Source organism: Leopardus geoffroyi, chromosome C1, assembly GCF_018350155.1.
Source record: "Leopardus geoffroyi isolate Oge1 chromosome C1, O.geoffroyi_Oge1_pat1.0, whole genome shotgun sequence".
NCBI lineage: Eukaryota > Metazoa > Chordata > Mammalia > Carnivora > Felidae > Leopardus > Leopardus geoffroyi.
In genome coordinates this window covers 213,832,733-213,855,054 of record NC_059328.1, presented here as the reverse complement: position 1 = coordinate 213,855,054, position 22,322 = coordinate 213,832,733, and the positions used below count along the sequence as shown (strand labels likewise).

At 45.0% G+C, this 22,322-nt stretch overlaps 1 pseudogene; it reads right to left on the bottom strand.

Annotated features, from left to right (window-relative positions):
• Nucleotides 1-5,160: 5,160 nt before the first annotated feature.
• LOC123596956 lies at nt 5,161-21,837 on the bottom strand (annotated as a pseudogene).
• Between the last annotated feature and the right edge of the window lie 485 nt (nt 21,838-22,322).

Below are 22,322 nucleotides of genomic sequence, written 5' to 3'. Positions count from 1 at the left end.
TGGAGAGGGGCTAGGAGCACATTGGTCAGGCCTCCTGAAACCTGCAGCTGAGAGCATGGATTCTGGAATTGACGATAATTCAATAGAATTTGTGCTAGATGAATGGACCGGTGGGGGCTTGGGGATTATGGTGAGCCTGGGGAAGACAACCAAGTCCAGTAGGTGGACCCTTGTGTTTTGTAAATCTTCCAACAACCTCTGGTTCAACCAACCAAGTAAGGGCTTTGGTATTACACGATATTCAGTATTCACTAATTTACTCCTTATTCCCTCTAGCACTACTAATAATCAAGGGCCCCAAGGTCTATGCCAGCAGATTAACAGGATTACTGAATGATGCCCTAGATGCTGTGGAGCAGAGATGTTAAAACAGCCATCCAAAAAGCCCATGGACTCTAACCACCTGTTTTAGACTAGTCAAAGTGCCAAATCAAAATGTAGGTGGGTGTCTGGCTGGTAGAGCATGTGACTTTTTAGTTTCAACACTTATTTTGAGAGTGCAAGAACCCCAAGCAGGCTCTGAGCTGTCATCGCAGAGCCTGACCTGGGACTTGATCCCACAAACTGTGAGATCATGACCTGAACTGAAATTGAGTGGGATGCTCAACTGAGAGAGCCACCCAGGTGCCCCATTAAAAACCATTTAAAAAAAAAAAATCTTGATTTGGCTCAGGTCATGTGAGCGTACAAAGAAAAGGGGCTCCAGGGTGGTTCAGTTAAGTATTCGACTTCTGCTCTGGTCATGATCACAGGGTTCATGAGTTCAAGCCCCACGTCAGGCTCTGCTGACAGCTCAGAGCCTGGGGCTCTCTTTCTGCCCCTCCCCTGCTCATGTTCTCTCTTAAAAATAAACATCAAAAAAGTGTTTTTGTAAGTAAATGTTCGTTTTAGGCCTGGTTGAGTTTCACTGTGGGTGAAGGAAATCTCAGCTGTATGCATATTTTTTGCAGCTTAAGCTAGTCTTATGGATATGGGGGGATAGCTATGATGGCCTGCTTTGAGGGTGAGCGCACCAGTGGAAGCTTGTTGCTGCTATGAAGGTCAAGCCAGCAAGCAGATGTTCTTGGATAAACTTAAAAAAAAGCTTGGCAGCCTGTGTTTCTCTGGATTCAAAAGTTGCTGTTCACTCAGTGGAGTTCAGACTGCCTAATGTCAAAATTTGCATCCGGGCAAAACAGTGTCCCAAAACTGGGCTAGCAAGGCCTGTGAGGTTGGTGTTTGCGTCTCCTGAGACCTAGCAAAGGAGGATTCTAGGGCTGTCGTGACCCTACAGCCTTCTCTCGTGTAGGTGCTTGCCGTGGTTGGCTACTCTACCTGGCAGGCCTAGAGGTTTAAATAAACCTGAAAAGTTATTTGGCCATTAGGAACAGAGACCAGGGTTGCTATGAGTCCAGGCCCAGCACAGCCAGTGCTTAAGTACCTGTTACTAAATAGGACTTTACAGCCCTAGAGGTGTGGGGTGTCTGTGGGTTCCCTTGTTGAAGGGAAGGGAAACGTATTCCACCATTAGATTTGCTCTTGGGGTGTCTGGCTGGTGCAGTCAGTTAAGCATCTGACTTTGGCTCAGGTCATGATCTGGTTTGTGAGTTCAAGCCCCAAATCGGGCTCTGCTGTCAGTCCTGAGCCCACTTCGGATCTTCTGTTCCCCTCTCTGCCCCTCCTTTCCTGTCTCAAACATAAAAATCTAGAATCACTGTACACATGTACTTTAATAAGCGAATGCTGCTGATGGTGTGTGTGCCTTCCCTCAGGCACTTCCCTCAGCCCCTCCATACGCCTGATGTGGGCGGAAAAGTAAGGTTCGTTCTCCCTTTCTGCTGTTCGGTTCCTCACCATTAAATTGGGGACAGTCCAGTCCTGTTATTACTGGTTGTTCCAGGGGTGGTGTGCTAACTTGTGTGGAATGGAGAGGAGGTTGGAGGGTAGTCCGTCACCCTGGAAGGCCAAGGAGGAGCATTAACGCTTACGTTTAGGGACTAGAATCCTGCAAACGTCTTAATTCTTGCCTCCCGGGCGCCGGTCTGTCTGGTCTCCAGGTTGGTGGGCTGGGTGAAGGTTTTGCAGCCATTTTAGAAAAGCAGCTCCCGTTGGCAAATGGTTGTCGCCACTTCTGTCATTCTTCCAGCAGGTGGCAGCACATCCACAAGGATGTGGAAACCTAAGGCTGCGTTTCAGGGCAGTGTGTTTTGTTTTTTTTCTTTTACTTTTTTTTTTTCTTCTTCTGTTTCATTTTATATTAGAGATTCTGAAGCATGCTCCAGGCTCCGAGCTGTCAATGCAGAGCCTGAAGTGGGGCTCGAACTCACCAGCAGTGAGATCATGACCTGAGCCAAAGCCTCCCAGGTGCCCCATGGCGTTTTTTTTTTTTTTTAATGTTTATTTAACACATTAAAGAGAGCACACAAGCGAGGGAAGGGCAGAGAGAAAAAAATCCCAAGCAGGCTCTGTGCTGTGCCGTCTGTGCCCACGAACTGGAAGATCATGACCTGAGCTGAGATCAAGAGTTGGGCACTTAACTGAGCCACCCAGGTGCTCCCAGGCCAATGTATCTTTAACTTCAAATTTACACTTGGATTAAGTGAGGGGGCTTGGGAGTCTGCAGGAAGTCCACTCAGCACACTAAGAGATGCTGTGGAATGCACAGAGAACTCAATTTCATGGAATGGTTGGCCTGTGCCCTTTCCCAGAGGTATCCCATTTTTGTATGCTTGGTTCACCGTCTCTTTGTATCTCAATCTGTTTCCCCTCAGCCTAAAAAAGTGCCAAAAGTTTTCTCGCCAAAAGAATTGTCCCCTGACCCGACCTCCCCACCCAGCTGTTGCCACTTGCCTTCATTGCCAAACTTTGAGAAGGACTACACTCCTGAGTCCCACTCCTTGTCCCTAGCATTGTGACTTATGTCCCCTTGCTTCCTTGCAGCATTTGACAGATGAGCCCTCCTTCCTGCCTGAAACTCCCTTCCCTGCCCTTAGAAAACCTGGGCAGACAGTAGAGCGGTGTGCGCTGTGGCCCTCTGTGACCCTCAGCCGAGGTGGAGAGGGGAAGAGCAAGCAGCCCTCGGCTTAGAGCCTTTCAGCAGGCTCGTTCTCTCCAATTTCTAGATAGGAGCCAGTGGCTATCCCCCGCAGATCAGGTAACCCAGCGGCGCCGGGAAAAGGCCTGGAGAGTTCCTCTACTGCTGGGCCCTCCACGTGGAAACATGAAAAGCACACATGTATCCCTGCTAACCTCTGAGTAGAGGGGCTTGATGTCATTGTTCTGTCCCGTGGGCCTAGGACAGTGCCTGACATGCAGTAGGTACTCAGTAAGTGATGAACGAAGGAACCCCGGAGAAAGTCCTTCCCCCAAATGCAGGGAAAGCTGTGATAGGCCAGGAGTTCTTAACATTTGCACGTAGGGGGGTCCTGGTAAAGACTTTGAACCTCTCAGAATAACGTTCTCAAGATTATTTGCTTTAAAAGAAAGGATTACAAGGGAAACCAATTATATTGAAGTAAATTTATTAAAGTATTTATGCACAATTTTTGTGATAGAATTATGTGTTCACTAATGATTAGATAAGATGTATTTACATTTAAAATACAGTTAGGGAGTTTGGTTCTGGTAATGATGGAGTGTCTGAAAACAGACCGTTCTGTTAACAATTATAAACTGTACAAAATATAAATCAGCTTTTAAAGTTGTTGGACAGATAATACCAGATAGAAACTGAAACAGATGTCTATCACCCTTAAAAGAAGATAAGGGTACTGGGTGAGATCCATGTTTAACCAGTTGTCTCCTGTTGGGTACCCATGAGTTAGCATGGATCCCCAGACACAGAGTTTAATCAGAAAGGGGGCCTGTCTTATTGCGCTGAGGAGTCCATTTGGAGTTTAAGTCTGGAAATTTTCCTGAAAATAAAAGAGACACTGAGCCATAAGATCTGCACACTTAACTGCCTTCAAATTCTCAGCCAAGGCCTACGTTGTGTATGCACAGGGCAAGATTCTAACGAGCCCAAGGGAAAACAACTGGAAAGTTAACAGAGCTGGCTATAGATGCCAGCAGCTGCCGAGTGCTGGGGAGGCAGAGTTTGGAGTTCAAATTCTGCCCAGTTAGATAGAGGCTTTTAATAAGCACTTCAAGCTTTTCTCTGAGACTTAGAAAGGCCATATTTCAGAAGTAACAGCCACATCCCACGCCTAAGGACTGAGCCTAGGACGCGGGGCAAAACGCAAAACCAAAATAGGCTCACCCTAACAAAGCCTCAAGCCTGAAACTGAGCACCCCCCTCATGCTCAAGATGACGTGTTGGGAATTTAATTGCCTACAAAACTCAACAGTGTTCAGAGAAGGATAATAGAAATCAGACTCTCTACAGTGCATCATCCACAATGTCCAGTAAGCAAAAAATTTCTAGGGGCACCTGGCTGGCTCGGTCTGTAGGGCATGTGACTCATCTTGGAGTCAGGAGGTTGAGCCCCACCTTGGGCATAGAGCTGACTTTTTAAAAAAAATTACTACAGGGGCACCTGGGTGGCTCGGTCAGTTAAGCGTCCGACTTCGGCCCGGGTCATGATCTCAGCTCATGAGTTCGAGCCCCGCATTGGGCTCTGTGCTGATGGCTCTGAGTCTGGAGCCTGCTTCGGATTCTGTGTCTCCCTCTCTCTCTCTGCTCCTCACCCACTCTCTGTCTCTCTCTCTCTCAAACATTAAAAAAAAAAACTAAAAATTACTAGACATGCAATGAAGTATGAAAATGTAGTCCGCAATCATAAAGTCGATAAACACATAACTCACATATTGAAATATAAAGGCAAAGACTTCAATCATAAATATGTTAATTTGCAGAAGAGGAGTATATATAATAAAGAAATGGAGGTGTTTCTGGAGAGCTATGAAAATTCTAAGAAGGGAACCAAATGGAAAGCCTAGAACCGAAAAACAAAATATCTCAAAAAATTCACTAGAAGGGCTTAACAGCAGAAGAAAGGATCAGTTAACCAGAGGACAGTTCAATAGAAATTATTGACAGAGTTTGGGACACGCTACCCCGAAATACAGCAGCAGCTTGGCATATTGAGTATTTCAAGCGGAAGGAATGTGACAGCAGATTCCGGAAGGACTCTGTGACCTTCCTTGAGGTGGGTCATAGGCCCTTCGGTGAAAGGAGCACCCTTATCTCTGAAGACAGAGACACCAAGAGGAGATGAAGGAATGGGATTTGCCCCCGTTGCATGAACTCAGGTCATACCTTCTCTTTCTTTGGTCCTGTCACATGTTCCCACAACCCTCCACTCTTTCTTTTTTTTTATTTTTTGAGAGAGAATGAGCAGGGGAGGGGCAGACAGAGAGGGACAGAGAGAATTCCAAGCAGGCTCTGCCCTGTCAGCACAGAGCCCGATGTGGGGCTCGAACCCACGAACCGTGAGATCATGACCCCAGCAGAAAGCAAGAGTCAGATACCAGGCGTGCCCACAGCTCTCCACTCTTTGTCAAACTTAACGACAGTTAGGCTTCACTGCTTAGGTCTTCATTTCCTTGTGAAGGCTCCCATGGCACGTAAAACTTACATTAAAGAAATTTGTGTGATTTTTCTCTTGTTAACTTATCTGTTGTTACAGGGGCTCCAAGCCCAGAACTTCCCCTACACTATCCAAACTGAAGCTCAAAGAGAAAAAAGATTGGGGAAAAAACTGAAGAGAGCCTCAGTGACCATATCAAATTGCCTCATGTACGTGTAATTGAGTCCACGGAGGACAGGAGAGAATGAATGGAGCTGAAAAATATCTCTTTGAAAAATAATGATTGGAATTTTCTAAATTTGATGAGAAACAACCCCCAGAGCCAAGAAGAAAGCCACACCTCTGCACATCATAACCGAATTGTTCAAAAACAAAGACTAAAACAGCCACTCAATAAAGACCTATTACCTGCAAAGGAACACGGGTAAGAATAAAGCTACATTCTTATCAGAAAAATATAAGACAGTGGATATCTTTAAAAACTCTTTTTTAAGTTTATTTATTTTGAGAGAGAGAGAGAGTGCACAAACATGGGAGGGACAGAGAGAAGGAGAGAGAGAATCCCAAGCAGGCTCTGCACCATCAGCACAGAGCCGGATGCGGGGCTTGAACTCACGAATGGTGAGATCATGACCTGAGTTGAAGTTGGACACTTAACCAACTAAGCCACCCAGGTGCCCCTGTGCAATTTTCGCTTTTAAAACTGAGCATCAGCTTTCCAGGGACACAAAATACAAATTTTATTTTTTTATTTTTATTTATTTATTTTTTCAACGTTTATTTATTTTTGGGACAGAGAGAGACAGAGCATGAACGGGGGAGGGGCAGAGAGAGAGGGAGACACAGAATCGGAAACAGGCTCCAGGCTCTGAGCCGTCAGCCCAGAGCCCGACGCGGGGCTCGAACTCACGGACCACGAGATCGTGACCTGGCTGAAGTCAGACGCTTAACCGACTGCGCCACCCAGGCGACCCAATGCAAATTTTAAATAAACACTCCACAATGGAGCAGGTCAATTCCAGATAAAATCCTACAGGTTCTGCTGATTGTCTCACCAAGAGGCAGGGCTCAAGTCATTATTAGGAGAAAATTTTATTTCTAAAGTGTCATTTTACATGCAGAGATATCTATTAAACATCACGATCATACCAGGGAGGAGGTGGGGGGCGGGGGGGGGGGAGATGGGGGGAGAGATGGGTTAAATAAGTGATGGGGTCTCCCCCTCTCTCTGCCCCTCCCCCGTTCATGCTCTGTTTCTCTCTGTCCCAAAAATAAATAAACGCTGAAATAAGTGATGGGGATTAAAAAGTGCACTTGTGACGGCCACTGGCTGTTGTACGTGCATTTTGAATCACTAAATTCTACACCTGAAACTAATTTGATACTGTATGTGAACTAACAAATTTAAAGTCAAAACCTGTAAAAGTAAAACACATCACAATTAAACGTGCCAAAGGAGAAGCCAAATGTCAAAATGCCTCCTTAATCCACCCAAATATCTCAAATCCACCCTTTGCTGACCTTTCATAACCCCATTTTTTAAAGTTAAAAAAAACTTTCATGTTTATTTTATTTATTTTGAGGGGGCGGGAGGGGCACAGAGGGAGAGAGAGAATCCCAAGCGGTCTCCGCGCTGTCGGTGCAGGGCCCAATGCGGGGCTCAATCTCACGAGCTGTGAGATCATGACCTGAGCTGAAATCGAGTCAGACGCTCTTAACTAACCGAGCCACCAGGGTGCCCCTAAAAAAAATTTTTCTTACACAAGAGAAGGTGGACTGATACACGTTGGTAAATGCTAACCGTCTATACGCACATGGAGACGCAGTGTAATCTCTTAGCCCACAGAGGGAGATAGGAGGGGAAAAGCTAGACTTCTATGCCCTTCTACACAGGGGCCTAGCGCCCTCCAGCGGCCAGCGAATTAAGGGAGCAGAAGGTGGTTTGGTTTTGTTCCCCGCTCCCCGGTGGTGTTGATGCCATAAAGTTTTTGTTGAGACAGGAAGGGATGAAAATGAATTTGGAACAGAAAGGAGTAGAGATTTTTCCCCCCAATGTATTCTGCTCAAGGTTTTTTCCTCCCCAGATAGTTGAGAGCCTTTGCTGGTGTAAAAGAGAGAAACAGGGACCTCAAAAAACAGGGCGACAGAGCACAAGAGGAGAGGGGGGAAAAGAAAGGCTGCAACTTGCTCCCAGGAACTGGAGACGATTTAGGAAGGAAGGCTGGAATCCATCCCTGTTCCATGAGTCGGCTTCTCTCTCCTCGTCCTTCCCCTTCCTCCCGCTCAACATCATCTTCATCCTCACTTTGTCAATATCTTCCATTCCTCCTCCTCCATCATCATCTTCTCCTTCCTCTTCTTCATCATCCATGTCGGGAGCCAAGGAGTGCTGCCATGGATTTGCCACCTGTCATCTCTGATCGCCCCGCCCCACTCACCCGCACCCGCGCGGACTGGTCAGTAAACCAGAGGAGGACACCCTCTGGCTCCCACGCTCTCTCCTCCTGCTGGCTTGATTCTGAGTCTGACTTGAACGTTTTGCCAAATCCTTTCCAGATTTCCACTTGACTTCCGTGAGCCCTGGGGGTGGATCAACACTCCGATGAACTTCTTTGGAAAGCACTTTGTTTTCGAAGTGAGGTTTTTCACCAAGATAAAAATCTATTCTGTCACCTGATTTAATACGTTGAAGTTCTGTCGCTTCCACTCTTGGCGAACAATGCTCACATCTTCATCCTCCTCCCCAAGCGGTGCAGATACTTGAGGATGGCTGACAAATGTCGTTGGCTAACAAATGTCGTTCCCCCCAGATGGGGAATTTGGGCCACCAGCTCCGACCCCTCCTGAAAAAATGGTTGGCGGGGTTTGTTATGTTTCTGTTGTCTTTGCAAAGTCTCGTTACTGGCTTGGCCATTAAGTCTGACCATTGCATTTTGTACTTCATCCATATGTTCAGTTGCTTCTTGCTGTTCTTTTTCTGAGGGCTCGTGCGCCCCCTTGTGGTTAGTGTCGGGCGCCCTTTCATGGATTTTGGCCCAAGGTGCTGCTCAGGGTCTCGCGTGCGAACCGGAAGAGAAGGGCAGGCAGAGGGGGGCCCACTCGGCTCTCCAGTCCCCGCACCACCCCGCTCTCGGGCGCCGCCCTGGCGGCCGCTACTCGCCGCTCCCTCCCTCACCGCACGCGAGGCTGCTGTCCCTGCGGGAGCCTCCTCCCATGCATCTTCCTCACCGCCAAAATAACTACAGCAAAAGATGAGAAGACATTGCGAGAACTGAAATAACTAGGGAACTGGAGAGATATACCCCGTTTGTGGATGAGAAGACACAATATTGTTAAGACGTCATCCTCTCCAAATTTATTTATAGATTCAATCCAATCATCATAGTCTCGGCAACCTTTTTAGTGGACGTTGACAAGATGACTTAAAAGCTTATATGGAAATGCAAGGGACTAGAATAGCTAAAATGGCCTTCAAAAATAAAAGAAAAAAGAAATAAAAAAATAAAAAAAGAAAGAAAGCTGGAGGACTCACACTAAATGATTTCAAGATTTATTAGAAAGCTGCAGAAACCAAGGCAGTGCTTTATTGTTGTGAGGATAAATATATCAATGAAATAGAGAAGGTATTCTGGAAGTAATTCCTCATATATTGATTTGATTGAGTTTTTAAAATGGCATTAAGGCATTCAATGGGGGAAAAGTCTTTTCAACAAATAGTGTTTAGAAAACTAGGTTATTTATATTAAAAAAAAATGAACCTCAACTTTTACTCCACCCTATATATAAAAATTAATGCACGGTGGATCACAGACCTGAATACAAAACATAGAACTATAAAACTTCTGGAAGAAAACAAAGGAGAATATCTTTATGGCTTAGGGTAGGAAAAGATTTCTTAGGATACAAAAGGCATTAACTATAAATGCGGAAAAATGTTGAATGGGACTTCATCAAAATTAAAATGTCTGCTCATCGGAAGACACTTTTTGTTTGTTTTGTGTTTTATTTATTTTTAAGATTTTATTTTTTAAAGTAATCTCTACACCCATCATGGGATTCTAACTCACAACCCAGAGATCAAGAGTCACATGCTCCACTGACTGAGTCAGCCAGGTGCCTCCCCTCAGGAGACACTGTTAAGAAAATGAAAAGACAACCGTAAGTTGGGAGAAAATATTCACAAATGAATTCCCGATAAAGGATTTGTACCCATAAACTATAAAGGATGACAAGTCCTCAAGAAACAGATAACCCAATAAAAAGACTAGTCTTAAGCAGACACTTTATAAAAGAAGACATCTGAATTTGCAAAAAAAAAAAAAAAAAAAAAAAAGCACATGAAAAAGTGCTCAACATCATTAGCCGCCAGAGAAATACTAATCAAAACCACAAAGAGATACCACTGTCTACCCACCAGCATGGCTAAAGTTAAAACTGACAGGGCAAACGTTGTCAAGGCTATAGAGCCAAATCTCTTACTCATTGCCAGTAAAATGTCAAATGGTACAGCCATTTTGGAAAGTGGCCGTTTATTATAAAATTCAACATACAGCTACACCGACAGTTTATAATACTGTAAAGTTAAACATATACCTACGCTATGACTCCAGTTCTGTTTCTAAGTATTTACTCAGGAGAAATTAAAACGTGTCCACACACACAAAAATTGTATGAAAATGTTTGTAACAGCTTTCTTTTTTTCTGGTATAAGTCCAGAAAATCTTGATTTGCACAGATATATATCTAAGCGTCCAGGGCTTGCTTTACTAGGTGAAGACAGGGTTTTCTCAAAGAATAGTAACATTCTGGGGTGCCTGGGTGGCTCAGTCCGTTAAGCCCCCGACTTCAGCTCAGGTCCTGATCTCATAGTTCATGGGTTTGAGCCCTACATCGGGCTCTGTGCCGACAGCTCAGAGCCTGAAGCCTGCTTGGGATTCTGTTCTCTCTCTCTCTGCCCCTCCCCTGCTCACTCTGTCTCTCTCTCTCTCTCTCTCTCAAAAATAAATATTTAAAAACATTAAAAAATAAAAAAGAACTTGTCCTTTAAAAGCCAGTGAGAAGCCCTCTATAAACTGTTTTCCCATTTCCTCCTAAACTTTTTCAAATGCAGTGATGGAGGGACCTGCTTCCGACAGAGTTGATGACTTTGATGAATGTTGACAAGACATCTCGCAGAGATAGTGGGCAAGTCTCTACTGCCTGTGCCGGTCTGCGTAAAAAGCATCGAGCGATGACGACGTGCAGAGCTCTCTTTATCACTGGAGTTTGCAAAATAAGCTTTGCGGGAGGTCCATCTGGCCAGAGAATGAAGCGTTTCTTTCCAGGCGCAACCGATTTGGCAAAAAACGTGTTTAGCGCTTCCAAAACGTCGACAGCCTTTGTAGTTTGCACCGGGCGACTCACAAAGCGGCAGCGCGTCCCTCGTGACCAAAAGCAAGGAGATGCCCCCCCCCCCCCCCCCGTTGAGAGGGGTCTGCGGTTTCGTCCATTTGCCTGCTGGAGGGGAAAGCGAGGCTGTTTCCTCAACGACCTGCTTCCACTGGTAAAAGAAAGGTCATCTATTCTAGAACATATCACACCGTTCGACAAGGAACTGCTTCCACTGTTGTCCTCTGATCCAACCCAAAAAGTAGCTCGTTAATTTCCTCGCGCATGCCCTTGCCTTCCACACGTCTCTCGAACAGTGTGGGAGATTTGTCTTTGGCTGAGCAGTTTCAGAGCCCGCGGCAGTAAAAGCTTATTGTGAGATAGCCCATCCAGTGTCGGGAGTGTTCCAACTTTTCCCGAATTGAGCTCTCCTTAAACAAAACCCCCTGCGTCTTTAAATGCATTTTTTTGGAGGGCCAGACGTGCCATGGCCTTTCAGTGTCGCCGCTTTTATTCTCCCATTCATTCGCCAGGTTTTTCCAGCACAAAAACCCTGGCTCTTGTGTTCTGTCATGTTCATTATTAAACGTGAAGCGGGATAATACGTAGCTTTTATCATACTCCTCTGTCTTCAGTATTGCAGCTACAGCGTGGTTTTGTCCAGTGACTGTGATGGTCTTTTGATGTCTCAACCTGGCTAGGCTACAGCCCCCAGTTCTGGAGTCAGAACTAGCCTAGGTGTTGCCAGGAAAGTGTTTTGTGAGGTGATGAAAGTTCATAGGCAATTGATGTTAAGTAAGAGAGATGATCCTACATAATCTAAGGGGGCCTAATTCAAACAGTTGAAAGGCTTTAAAGAGCAGGGTGGGAGATTCCCGAAAGAAGAAATTCTGCCTGTGTAGTTCAACTCTTGCGGGCATGGAGTTCTAGCCAGCCCTTCCTGACGGGTTGCCCTTGTGGATTCTGGGCTTGCCAGCCCCCTCTGTCAGCCCCCACAGTCGTGAAAGGCAGTTCCTTGTAATACATTTCAGTATATACAGCTGACCTTCATTATTCTTAGATTTCATATTTGCAAGTTCAACTACTGATTACAATTTAGGATATCCATGGGGTGCCTGGGTGGCTCAGTCGGTTAAAGCATCCGACTTTGGCTCCGGTCATGATCTCATGGTTCGTGGGTTCGGGCCCCGGGTCGGGCTCTGTGCTGACAGCTCAGAGCCTGGAGCCTGCTTCAGATTCTGTGTCTCCCTCTCTTTCTTCCCCTCCCCACTTGTCCTCTTTCTCTCTCTCTCAAAGATTAATAAAAAATAAAAAAGATATAAAATTTAGTATATCCATACAATGAAATACCACTCAACAATGAAAAGGAGCTGTTGAGGGGCGCCTGGCTGGCTCAGTCCATACAGCATACGACTCTTGATATCTGGTTGTGAGTTCAAGCCCCACAACTTAGAAAAAAAAAAAACAAAACCACAAGACTGAAAAGGAGGTATTGATACGCACAACAAGGTGGGTGGATTTGTAAATAATTATGCTAGGTAAAAGCAGTTCGATGAAAAAGACTAGGTGCTATATAGATGACTGCACATCTATAAAATTCCAGAAAATGCAAACTGATCCATGATGGTAGGAAGCAGATCAGCGGTTGCCTGAAGACCAGGGAAGGGAGAGGGGGAGGCAAAGAAGGAAAGAAGGGAGAGAGTGCCTAGGGGCACAAGTGACGGGTGGCCCGCTTTCTTGACTGTGGTCACGGTTTGACATGAGTATGCATGTCAGACTTATTACGTTATCCACTTTCAGTACGTGAAATTATTGTATGTCCGTATATTTCAATAACGGCATAAAAGACTCCCCACATTTTGGTTAGAATTGTATTAAAACACTAACATTAATTTGGAAAGACCGACATTCTTAACAACCGTCAGTTTTCCATCCTGGAACAGGTGACTTCTATCACTAAGAAAAAAATTTACCTTTCTTCACACATCTCTTACATTTATTATTGAGGCTACTCCAAATAATGTTTTTTTTATCCTAATAATTTTTTTAAAGAAGAATTGCATGTTTCTCCTCTTATTTTATTAACAAACATTTTTTTAAGTTTATTTCTTTTGAGAGAGAGAGTGTGTGAGATAGCGGGGGAGGAGCAAAGAGAGAGGGAGAGAGAAAAAATCCCAGGCAGGTTCTGCACTGTCAGCACAGAGCTCAACTCGGGGGTTGAACTCAAACCACGAGATCATGATCTGAGCCGAAATCAATAGACGCTTAACCAACTGAGCCACCCAGGCGCCCCCTAGTAATTTTTTTTCCTGGTTATTTTGATAGAGTCTTTCCCACCATTATGTAATCTAATTGAATGTTATTAACATATAAGAAAACATGTCTTAGGGCACCTGGGTGGCTCAGTGGTTAAGTGTCTGACTCTTGGTTTCCACTCAGGTCATGGTCTTGAAGTTGGTGGGTTCGAGCCCCGCGTTGGGCTCTGTGCTGACAGCTGAGAGCCTGGAGCCTGCTTCGGATTCTGTGTCTCCCTCTCCCTTTGTCCCTCCTTGCTTGTGCTCTCTCAAAAATAAATAAACATTAAAAAAGAACAAAAAAACCCACATGTCTATTCTTCTCGCATTTAGTCTCTTTGCTACACTGTCATAAGTGTGACGTATTTCACTTGATTTGGTTTTTCTGTAGTAGTCAACTGTGTCACCTGCAAATCACATAACTTCCTTTTCGCTAGTCCTATTTCTCGTGTCCGTTTTCTTGTTTCACATCTTTTTGCTTTGTGACTTCTAGACCTAGTTAGCTCATGATTGTGGCCTCGAGGGAATACGTTTGATCATGCTGAGAACCAACCAAGTGTTTTACTATTACATAGGATGCCAACTTTTATGTTCAAATTGATGTTTTTTTATTTTTTTATTAAAAAAAAATTTTTTTTTTTCGACGTTTATTTATTTTTGGGACAGAGAGAGACAGAGCATGAACGGGGGAGGGGCAGAGAGAGAGGGAGACACAGAATCGGAAACAGGCTCCAGGCTCCGAGCCATCAGCCCAGAGCCCGACGCGGGGCTCGAACTCACGGACCGCGAGATCGTGACCTGGCTGAAGTCGGACGCTTAACCGACTGCGCCACCCAGGCGCCCCCAAATTGATGTTTTAAAAAAATCTTTTGGGGCGCCTGGGTGGCTCAGTCGGTTAAGTGTGTGAATCTTGATTTTGCTCAGGTCATGATCTCACCGTCATGAGATCCAGCCCTGAGTTGGGCCATAAGCCAGGCGTGGAGTCTGCTCGAGATTCTCTCTCTCAATCTCTCTCTCTCTCTCCTTCTGCCTCTCCCCTGCTTGCTTACCTGCATGATCTCTCTCAAAAAATTCAAAAACTAAAAATAAAAAAAAAAATTATTAGAGACATTGTCAAGCACATATTAAAGTAGAAAGACCAGAAAAAAGAACCTGCTAGCCCACGGTCCCCAGCTTTGTCTAAATTTGTTTCATTTGTCCCTCATCCTTCCCACAACCTTCAGAAATTTTTGAAATATATTTTCAACATTATATAATTTCATCCGTATTTCCAATTTTCCCAATATTTTGTCCGCATATTTCCAACATTATATTAATTTAAGATATTTCAATATGTATCTTTAAAGGTTAATGATTCTTTTAATAAAACAATAATTCCATTATCACATCTTACAAGTTAAACATTAATTCCTTGCTGTCATCAAATATTCAGTGTTCAGATTTCCTTGATTAGCTCATCATTTTTTATTTTTTTTTTCACTTCCCTTAGCAAACCTGCATTCAAAGGAGGCACACATGGCTTTGGAGTCCCTTTCTTTCTTTCTTTCTTTCTTTCTTTCTTTCTTTCTTTCTTTCTTTCTTCTTTCTTTCTTTCTTTCTTCCTTTCTTTCTAGTTTATTTATTTGTTTTGAGAGAGAGAGAGAGAGAACAGAGGAGGGGCAGAGAGAGAGGAAGAGGGAGAACCCCAAGCAGGCTCTGTGTTGTCAGCTCAGAGTCCATCTTGGGGCTCGATCCCATGAACTGTGAGACCATGATCTGAGCTGAAATCAAGAATCAGACGCTCAACTGACTGAGGCACCCAGGAGCCCCTGGAGTCTCTTTCAGTCTGTGAATTTTCCTTCCCTCTTTTCATTTTTCTTGCTGTTTGTTCATCGATGACATCAAGTAATTTGCCCTGCAGAATGGGCCTCCTCTTGGTTTTGCTGATTATGTCCCTGTGGGTGGTGTTTACCATGTTCTCTGCCCCCTCGTATTTCTAGACAATAGATCAGATTGAGGTTCAGTTTTTTGGAGCAAGTGTAGGTGGTGTCACTGGGCAGGTCTGCGGGACCCAGACTCTGAGAGGGAAATTTGCAAAAGGAGGTTTACTGGGCAGGGCTCTCAGTCTCAGCGCCTGGGGGTGGGGGGTGGAGGGGTGGGAGGAGGAGGGAAGCGGGGGGAGGAGGGGGGAGAGAGGGAGATGGGGGACAGGAACAGCTGGGCTGGGATGCAGCTGAAATGGAGGTCTCAGTTCCCATGGGAGCTCTGGAGCTGGGACTATCCCTCAGATTGTTCCGGATGGAGGCAGGGGTAGGGCTTTTGTACCCTCTCATTGGCCTGTCTCTGGGGCGGCGGGAGTACAACCTGTGGCCAGCCTCCAGGAAGGGACCCAGCACTGGGCTCTGTGCTGACAGTTCAGAGCCTGGAGCCTGCTTGGGATTCTGTCTCCCTCTCTCTCTGCCCCTCCCCGGCTCATGCTCTGTTCTGTCCTTCAAAAATAAATAAACATAAAAAAAAATTTTTTTTAAATTATCTATCACCTATCTACTATTGTGGTAAAATATACATTACACAAAATTTGTCATTTTAATCTTTTTAAAGCGTACAGTTCAGTGGCATTAAATACATTTACAGAGCTGTGCAACCATCACCAGCATCCAACTTCAGAACTTTTTCATCATCCCCAACATAAATTCTGTGCCCTTTAAACACTCCCTCCCTCCTCTCCTCACTTCCCTTGGTAACCTCGACTCCACTCTCTGTCTCTATGAATTTGGCTGCTCTAGGTACCTCATGTAAGTGGAATCAGACGATATTTGTCTTTTTGTGTCTGTTCTATTTCAGTTAGCGTGATGTTTTCATCCGTGTTGCAGCGTGTATGTACCACGTTGTGGCAATTTCATTCAGTTATTCCACTGTATGGATAGACCATGTTTTCTTTATCAGTTCATCTACTGATGGACTTTGGGGCCTGCTTCCACCTTTTGGTTATTGTGAATAATGCTGCATGAGCACCGATGTACAAGTATCTGTTTGAGTCCCTGCTTTCAGTTCTTTTGGGTATATACCTGGAATTAAAATTGTTGCATCAAGTGGTTGCTGAGGAACCACCAAACTGTTTTCCATAGTGGCTACATCGTTTTACATTCCTACCAATCAATGCACGAGGGTTCCAAGCGCTCCGTATCCTTGCCAACACTTGTTATTCCCTCCCCCTCCCTTTTTTTCCCCACAAATGGGTTCCATGCCCAATGCGGGGCTTGAACTCATGACCCTGAGATCAAGAGTCACATGTTCTACCAACTGAGCCAGCCAGGCCCACCCCCCTTTCTTTTTTTATTAGCCATCCTCACGGATAAGAGCCATCCTAATGAGATACCTAAGTGATACCTCACTGTGGGTTTGATTTGCTTCCCTAAACACTAGTGATGTTAAATATCTTTTCGTGTGCTTATTGGCTGTTTATCTTCTTTGAGAAATATCTATTCAGATCCTTTGCCCTATTGAACTTTTAATATGCTACTAAACTGTATTGTATAATCTTTCATTTAGAACTTTTGTGTTTGGTGAATCCACTTAATTTGCTCCCAAGTTCCAGAGATGTTTTTTGTTGTTTTGGGTTGTTAAAGTTTGGTATAATTTGTTAGGTACCAATAGCTCACTACCCAGGTTCAGTTCTGGAAAGCAGGCCCCCTTCTTGTGCAAAGAGAATGGAAATTCCTGTTCTTTCTGCTCTGGGTTCCTCTTTCCTTCACTCAGAATCTGATGTCCAAGCTGCAATTCCAGATTTGCATAGACCTGAAAGCCCCATGGGGAGATCCATGAACCTGTTTAAATTGGAGGTCAGTCACAAATGAACAATCCTGATGGGCTTTGGTGGGCAGAGAATGGAAGCCAGATTGTAAGAAGGATCAGTGGTGCCCAAGAGAGGGACACCTGGCTGGCTCAGTCTGTGGAGCACGCGACTCTTGATCTCGGGGTCATGAGTTCAAGCCCCACCTTGGGCACAGAGATTATTTAAAGAAAAAAAAAAAAAAGTGCCCAAGAGGAAAACAATCTCTTGAGAAAAGGGTTTGGTGGAGGGTCCAGGCTCATCTGGGGGCCAAGGGTGGGAAGCATCAGATCCTGAGCAGAGTGTGAGGGTCAACTTTAATCTGTCCCAGCCTGGGGCGCTGCAGGCTGAGTTTGTCATTTTTGTTTCCTCTTAACCCCTTCCTTGGGGAATCCATCCTTCCTTGACAGCCCCCTTTCATTGTAATCCTGCTTGGGCCATGTGGATTGGATGGGCCTAACCCTGTCCTGGGCCTCAGTGATATCCTGGTTAGTGGACTCCGTTCTCCTCACCATAAACACTGGTCCGGCTTGGATATATGATACACGCCAGCCTCATGAGAATCTCTCCTTGAGTTTTTGCCAGAAATATTGGAAAGATACTCATTTCAGAACTGAATGAATGCGAGTTTGCTCCTTGGTGAGGTACAGATAGAGATTACATTGGGCGGAGCTGTCACACAGAAAGGAAAATTTATTCGCAGTGAATAAGGAGATGAGGGGGGAATAAATTCCAAAGCCATGTGACTCCCTGAGCAGGGTGAGTGGGTTTCTTTTCTTTAGGCTTAGGATGAACATTCAGAAAGGAGATCTTTGCCATCGTACGTAGAGACGGGCATAAGGTCATGCCTGTGTCTTAAGGAAACATGCCTACACATCGTATGTTAATGTTAATGAGGTTTGTGCTCCTTCTTGGGTAGAGGTTTTAAATTATAAAGAGGCAGAGATAACTGGACAAGGAGAAGGGTCATGGGGATGCTCCAAGAGCCTAGAGCTGGAATAAACTGGATGCGGTCTCGGGATCCTCATCCTGGGTAAGGAATGCAGGGCCTTGCTTACCTTTGAAACAGCCCTGGGAGTTTGACCACCGATTTATTGTCTCTGTTATGGTTAGACTATTTCCTGGCCTGGTAGAGACTATTCATCTTTGCATTCCCTTTAAATCCTTAACTATCGAGGTCTTTGCATTTTTCCCCCGTTCTGACACCTCCTAGAAAGTTCTGCAAGAAGTGTGCATGGGCAAGTAGGGCAATGGGCATGGGCAAGTAGGGCATAAATCACAGTAGGGCATAAATAGCTGGAGGTCTAAAATGACTTCTCTGGTATCACAAAAGCTGTATCTCCTTTTTTTTTTTTTCTTCTAACTCTGCTTACTTTTTTTTTTTTCTTTTGGGAGTGTGATCTGTAAAGACCACCTAAGTCTGAAGCTGCCTGCTAGAGAATCAAGTCAACTCAGAGAAAAAAAGAGCTAACAGATGAAAGGCAATCATTTAGGCACCTGGATCCAGCCATACCTGAAGCCCTAGAGATTTGTTACATCCACTTAAAAGTTCTTTTTTTCCTGACCAAGTTTGGAGTTGGGTTTCTGTCAGTTACCAGTGACTGCAACCAGAATAGGGGAAAGCTTTGTGGCAAAACTGAAAGAACCATATTTCCCCCAGGGACTTGAGCCATTTCACTGTGGGATCCACATCCCTTGTAAGAGAACAAGGCATGAGAAGGGGAGATGTGTCTCAGGGAGGTGCAGATGCAGAGGTGCTGGTGAGACAGCTGTGGGGTGAATACAGAGGTGGGGGGTGGGGAGGGCATCGGCAATGTCCAGGAGGGGAGGATGGTCACTGTCTAGTCTGCTGTCTCTAGCAGAGACCTAACAGAGGCAGCCTTGGCATGCAAAAGGCCCCCAAGGGGGCCTTCTGCTCCGTAGCTGGTCAGCAATGCCCATGGGTTGCTAGAGGGTCAGAGGCACTCAGTGGCAGTGTGGGCACAGGGTGTTGGGTGAGTAGGTTAACCGGGTCTAAGTCACTAAGTGTGATGAGGAAGGCAGCGAGCAAAACCCAGCTTTGGTGAGAATGATCCAGCACGCAAGCCCCTTGGGGGGATTAAAGTGAAGGCTGGGTCTGCCCTGGAAAAGGGGGACTATTGATCAAAAGGATTTAGGGACAAATGGGAGGGCAAGAACCCAGGAGCTCAAGACCAGGAAATGGAAGGGGGTTCTGGATGTGTGTCAGGAGTCTGGCATCGTGCAGCTGGGCTCGCTCTGCTAGGTTTCGCATCCGGGTTGTACTGACTTCATACAAGGGGTTGGACAGTTTGTCCTTTTCCACATCAGCAGTGGCTTACATAGGCTGGAGTGAGTTGTTTCTTTGGAATCTGAAAGAACTTACTGACCAAATGATCTACAGGGACTCTGGGAAGGTGATTTTTTTTTTTTTTAAGCTTATTTATCGAGAGAGAGAGAGAGAGAGGGAGCTCGACACAGGGCTCGATCCCACAAACGATGAGATATGACCTGAGCCAAAATCAAGAGTTGGCTGCTCCACCAACTGAGCCACAAAGGCGCCCCTGGGAAGATGATCCTCTGATAATGCTTTGAGGTTCTTCCTCACTTAGGGGAACATAAGGATTTTCTTTTCTTTGTGAGTCTGTTTCTTGTATTAATTTGAACCATACTTTCCAATAAGATTTAAAAACCTATTCACATGTTCATGTGGGAATTGTCATTCTTATAATTTTACATTATAAACTGTGTTAATTACATCAACTTGCTAATTGCATTTGTCTTTTCTCTCCTTTTATTCAATTTGGCAGAAACTGTAACTATTGAAGTGCTTAATTTTTTGTTTAAGAATCTACTTTTGGGGGCGCCTGGCTGGCTCAGTCGGTGGAGCATGCGACTTGATCTCAGAACTGTGGGTTCAAGCTCCATGTTGAGTGTAGAGATTACATAAAAATAAAATCTTAATGAGTACCTGACTGCCTCAGTCAGTTGAGCGTCCGACTTTGGCTCAGGTCATCATCTCATGGCTCATGAGTTCGAGCCCCACGTTGGGCTCTGTGCTGACAGCCCAGAGCCTGGAGCCTGCTTCAGATTCTGTCTCAGTCTCTCTGTCTGGCCCTCCCCTGCTCGTGCACTGTCTCTCTCTTTCTCTCTCAAATGGAAACAAACAAAAAACATTTTTTTAAGATATTAAAAAAATAAAATCTTAAAAAAATCGACTTTTGAATTTCTTTATCAATTCTGCTTTCACATTTATTAAAGTTAACTTTCCTCTTTATTATTTCTTATTTCTTTTTTCTGGCTTTGTTTTAAAGTTCTTTCCCTGAAATTTTGAGTTGAAATATTAGGTCAGTTATTTATAGTAATTTTTCTTACAAAAAATGAATGCATTTAAAGTTGGTAAATTTTACAATGTTCAAATAGTCACGACTTTAGGGCTAAGGCCTGACATATAACACCTTTGAAGTCATAATGACGTAAATTGGCATTATCTCATAATTATGTGGTATTCCTAATTCAAAACAACCATTATAGTTTCTATTTTCTCTTTGACTCGACAGTTACTTAAGAAGGAGGCTAGGGTTGTTGTTTGCTTTACTTTTGTGACTAATCTCTGGTTTATTGTATCCTGGACATAGTGTTTGGCCTGTCAGATTTCTGTTTTGGAGGATACTTGATGTTTTCTTTCTTCTTAATACACACATGTGGTAAACGTTTCATGTGCAAAAGGAAGTATAAGCTGTGTGTGGTACAGAGTTTGACATGGATTTCTTTTTTTTTATAATTTAATGTGTTTTGAATTTTATTTTATTTATTTTTTTTTAACATTTATTTATTTTGGGGACAGAGAGAGACAGAGCATGAACGGGGGAGGGGCAGAGAGAGAGGGAGACACAGAATCGGAAACAGGCTCCAGGCTCTGAGCCGTCAGCCCAGAGCCCGACGCAGGGCTCGAACTCACGGACCGCGAGATCGTGACCTGGCTGAAGTCGGACGCTTAACCGACTGCGCCACCCAGGCACCCCTTTTTTTTTTTTTTTTTTTTTTAACGTTTTGAATTTTATTTTTAAGAGAGAGACAGCATGAGCAGGGGAGGGTCAGAGAGAGAGGGAGACACGGAATCCGAAACAGCTCCAGGCTCTGATCTGTCAACACAGAGCCCGATGCAGGGCTCAAACTCATGAACCACAAGGTCATGACCTGAGCCGAAGAGGACACCAACCCAGCCACCTAATGCAGGGCTCGAACTCACAAACTGTGGGATCATGACCTGAGCCGAAAGCAAGAATCAGACACTTAACTGACTGAGCCACCCAAGCGCCCCAAGGAACTTTCTATTTAAAAAACTTTTTAAAAAATGTTTGTTTATTAAAACAATTTTTTTTTTAACATTTATTCATTTTTGAGAGACAGAGACAGAGCTTGAGCAGGGGAGGGGCAGAGTGAGAGGGAGACACAGATTCTGAAGCAGGCTCCAGGCTCCGAGCTGTCAGCACAGAGCCCAATGCGGGGCTCGAACTCACAAACTGTGAGATCATGACCTGAGCTGAAGTTGGATGCTTAACTGATTAAGCCACCCAGGCACCCCGCGAACTTTCTGTTTTTTAAAGTGCCAAACAGCACAGCTGTAGATCACATAAAACAAATCTAGCAAGAAACGCTTGATGGGATCTGGATGAGCTGGGCTGATGTGAGTCCTGCCTTTCCACTGGCAGCTGGTTTTAGCTAACTGCAGGCAGCTCTGGCGGATGCTCTGCTCCTTCTGGACCTGCCTCAAAGCCTTCCAGACCACGTGCATGGCTTCAGCGTGGTGGGTAATTTTCAGCTTCCGTGCCCCAGCTGCCTGAGCACAGATCTCCATCGCTTAGAGCAGCCTGCTTCAGCAGGTGGGACCACTGACCTATGTCTCTCTCCTGGATGATTAGTGGACTCACACCAATCATGCTGCAGGTGGCCCTTGGTCTTTTACTTGAGCTGAGTTTTATGTCACTTGCAACCAAACATACCCTAACCAATGTTGGCTATATCCAATGTTAGCTTTATATAAAAATTAGAGTATTGCATCATGTGTCTGAGAGCTCAGACACTAAACAATTACGGTGATAGCAAACTATTCCCTGACATCTAAGGCCTTCATTCTGACGTCAGAAAGCCTGGGAGGGCAGGCGGGCTTTCTCCCGGCAGGCTGGAGAGAGAGGGCAAGTTGGGTAGAGGGGCTGATTGAGAGAGAGAGAGAGAGAGGATTCCAAGCAAGCTCCATGCTCAAAAGGGAGCCCTACTCGGGTCTCCATCCCAGAGACCATCTGAGCCAGATAGATGCTCAACCGACTGAACCACCCAGGCGCC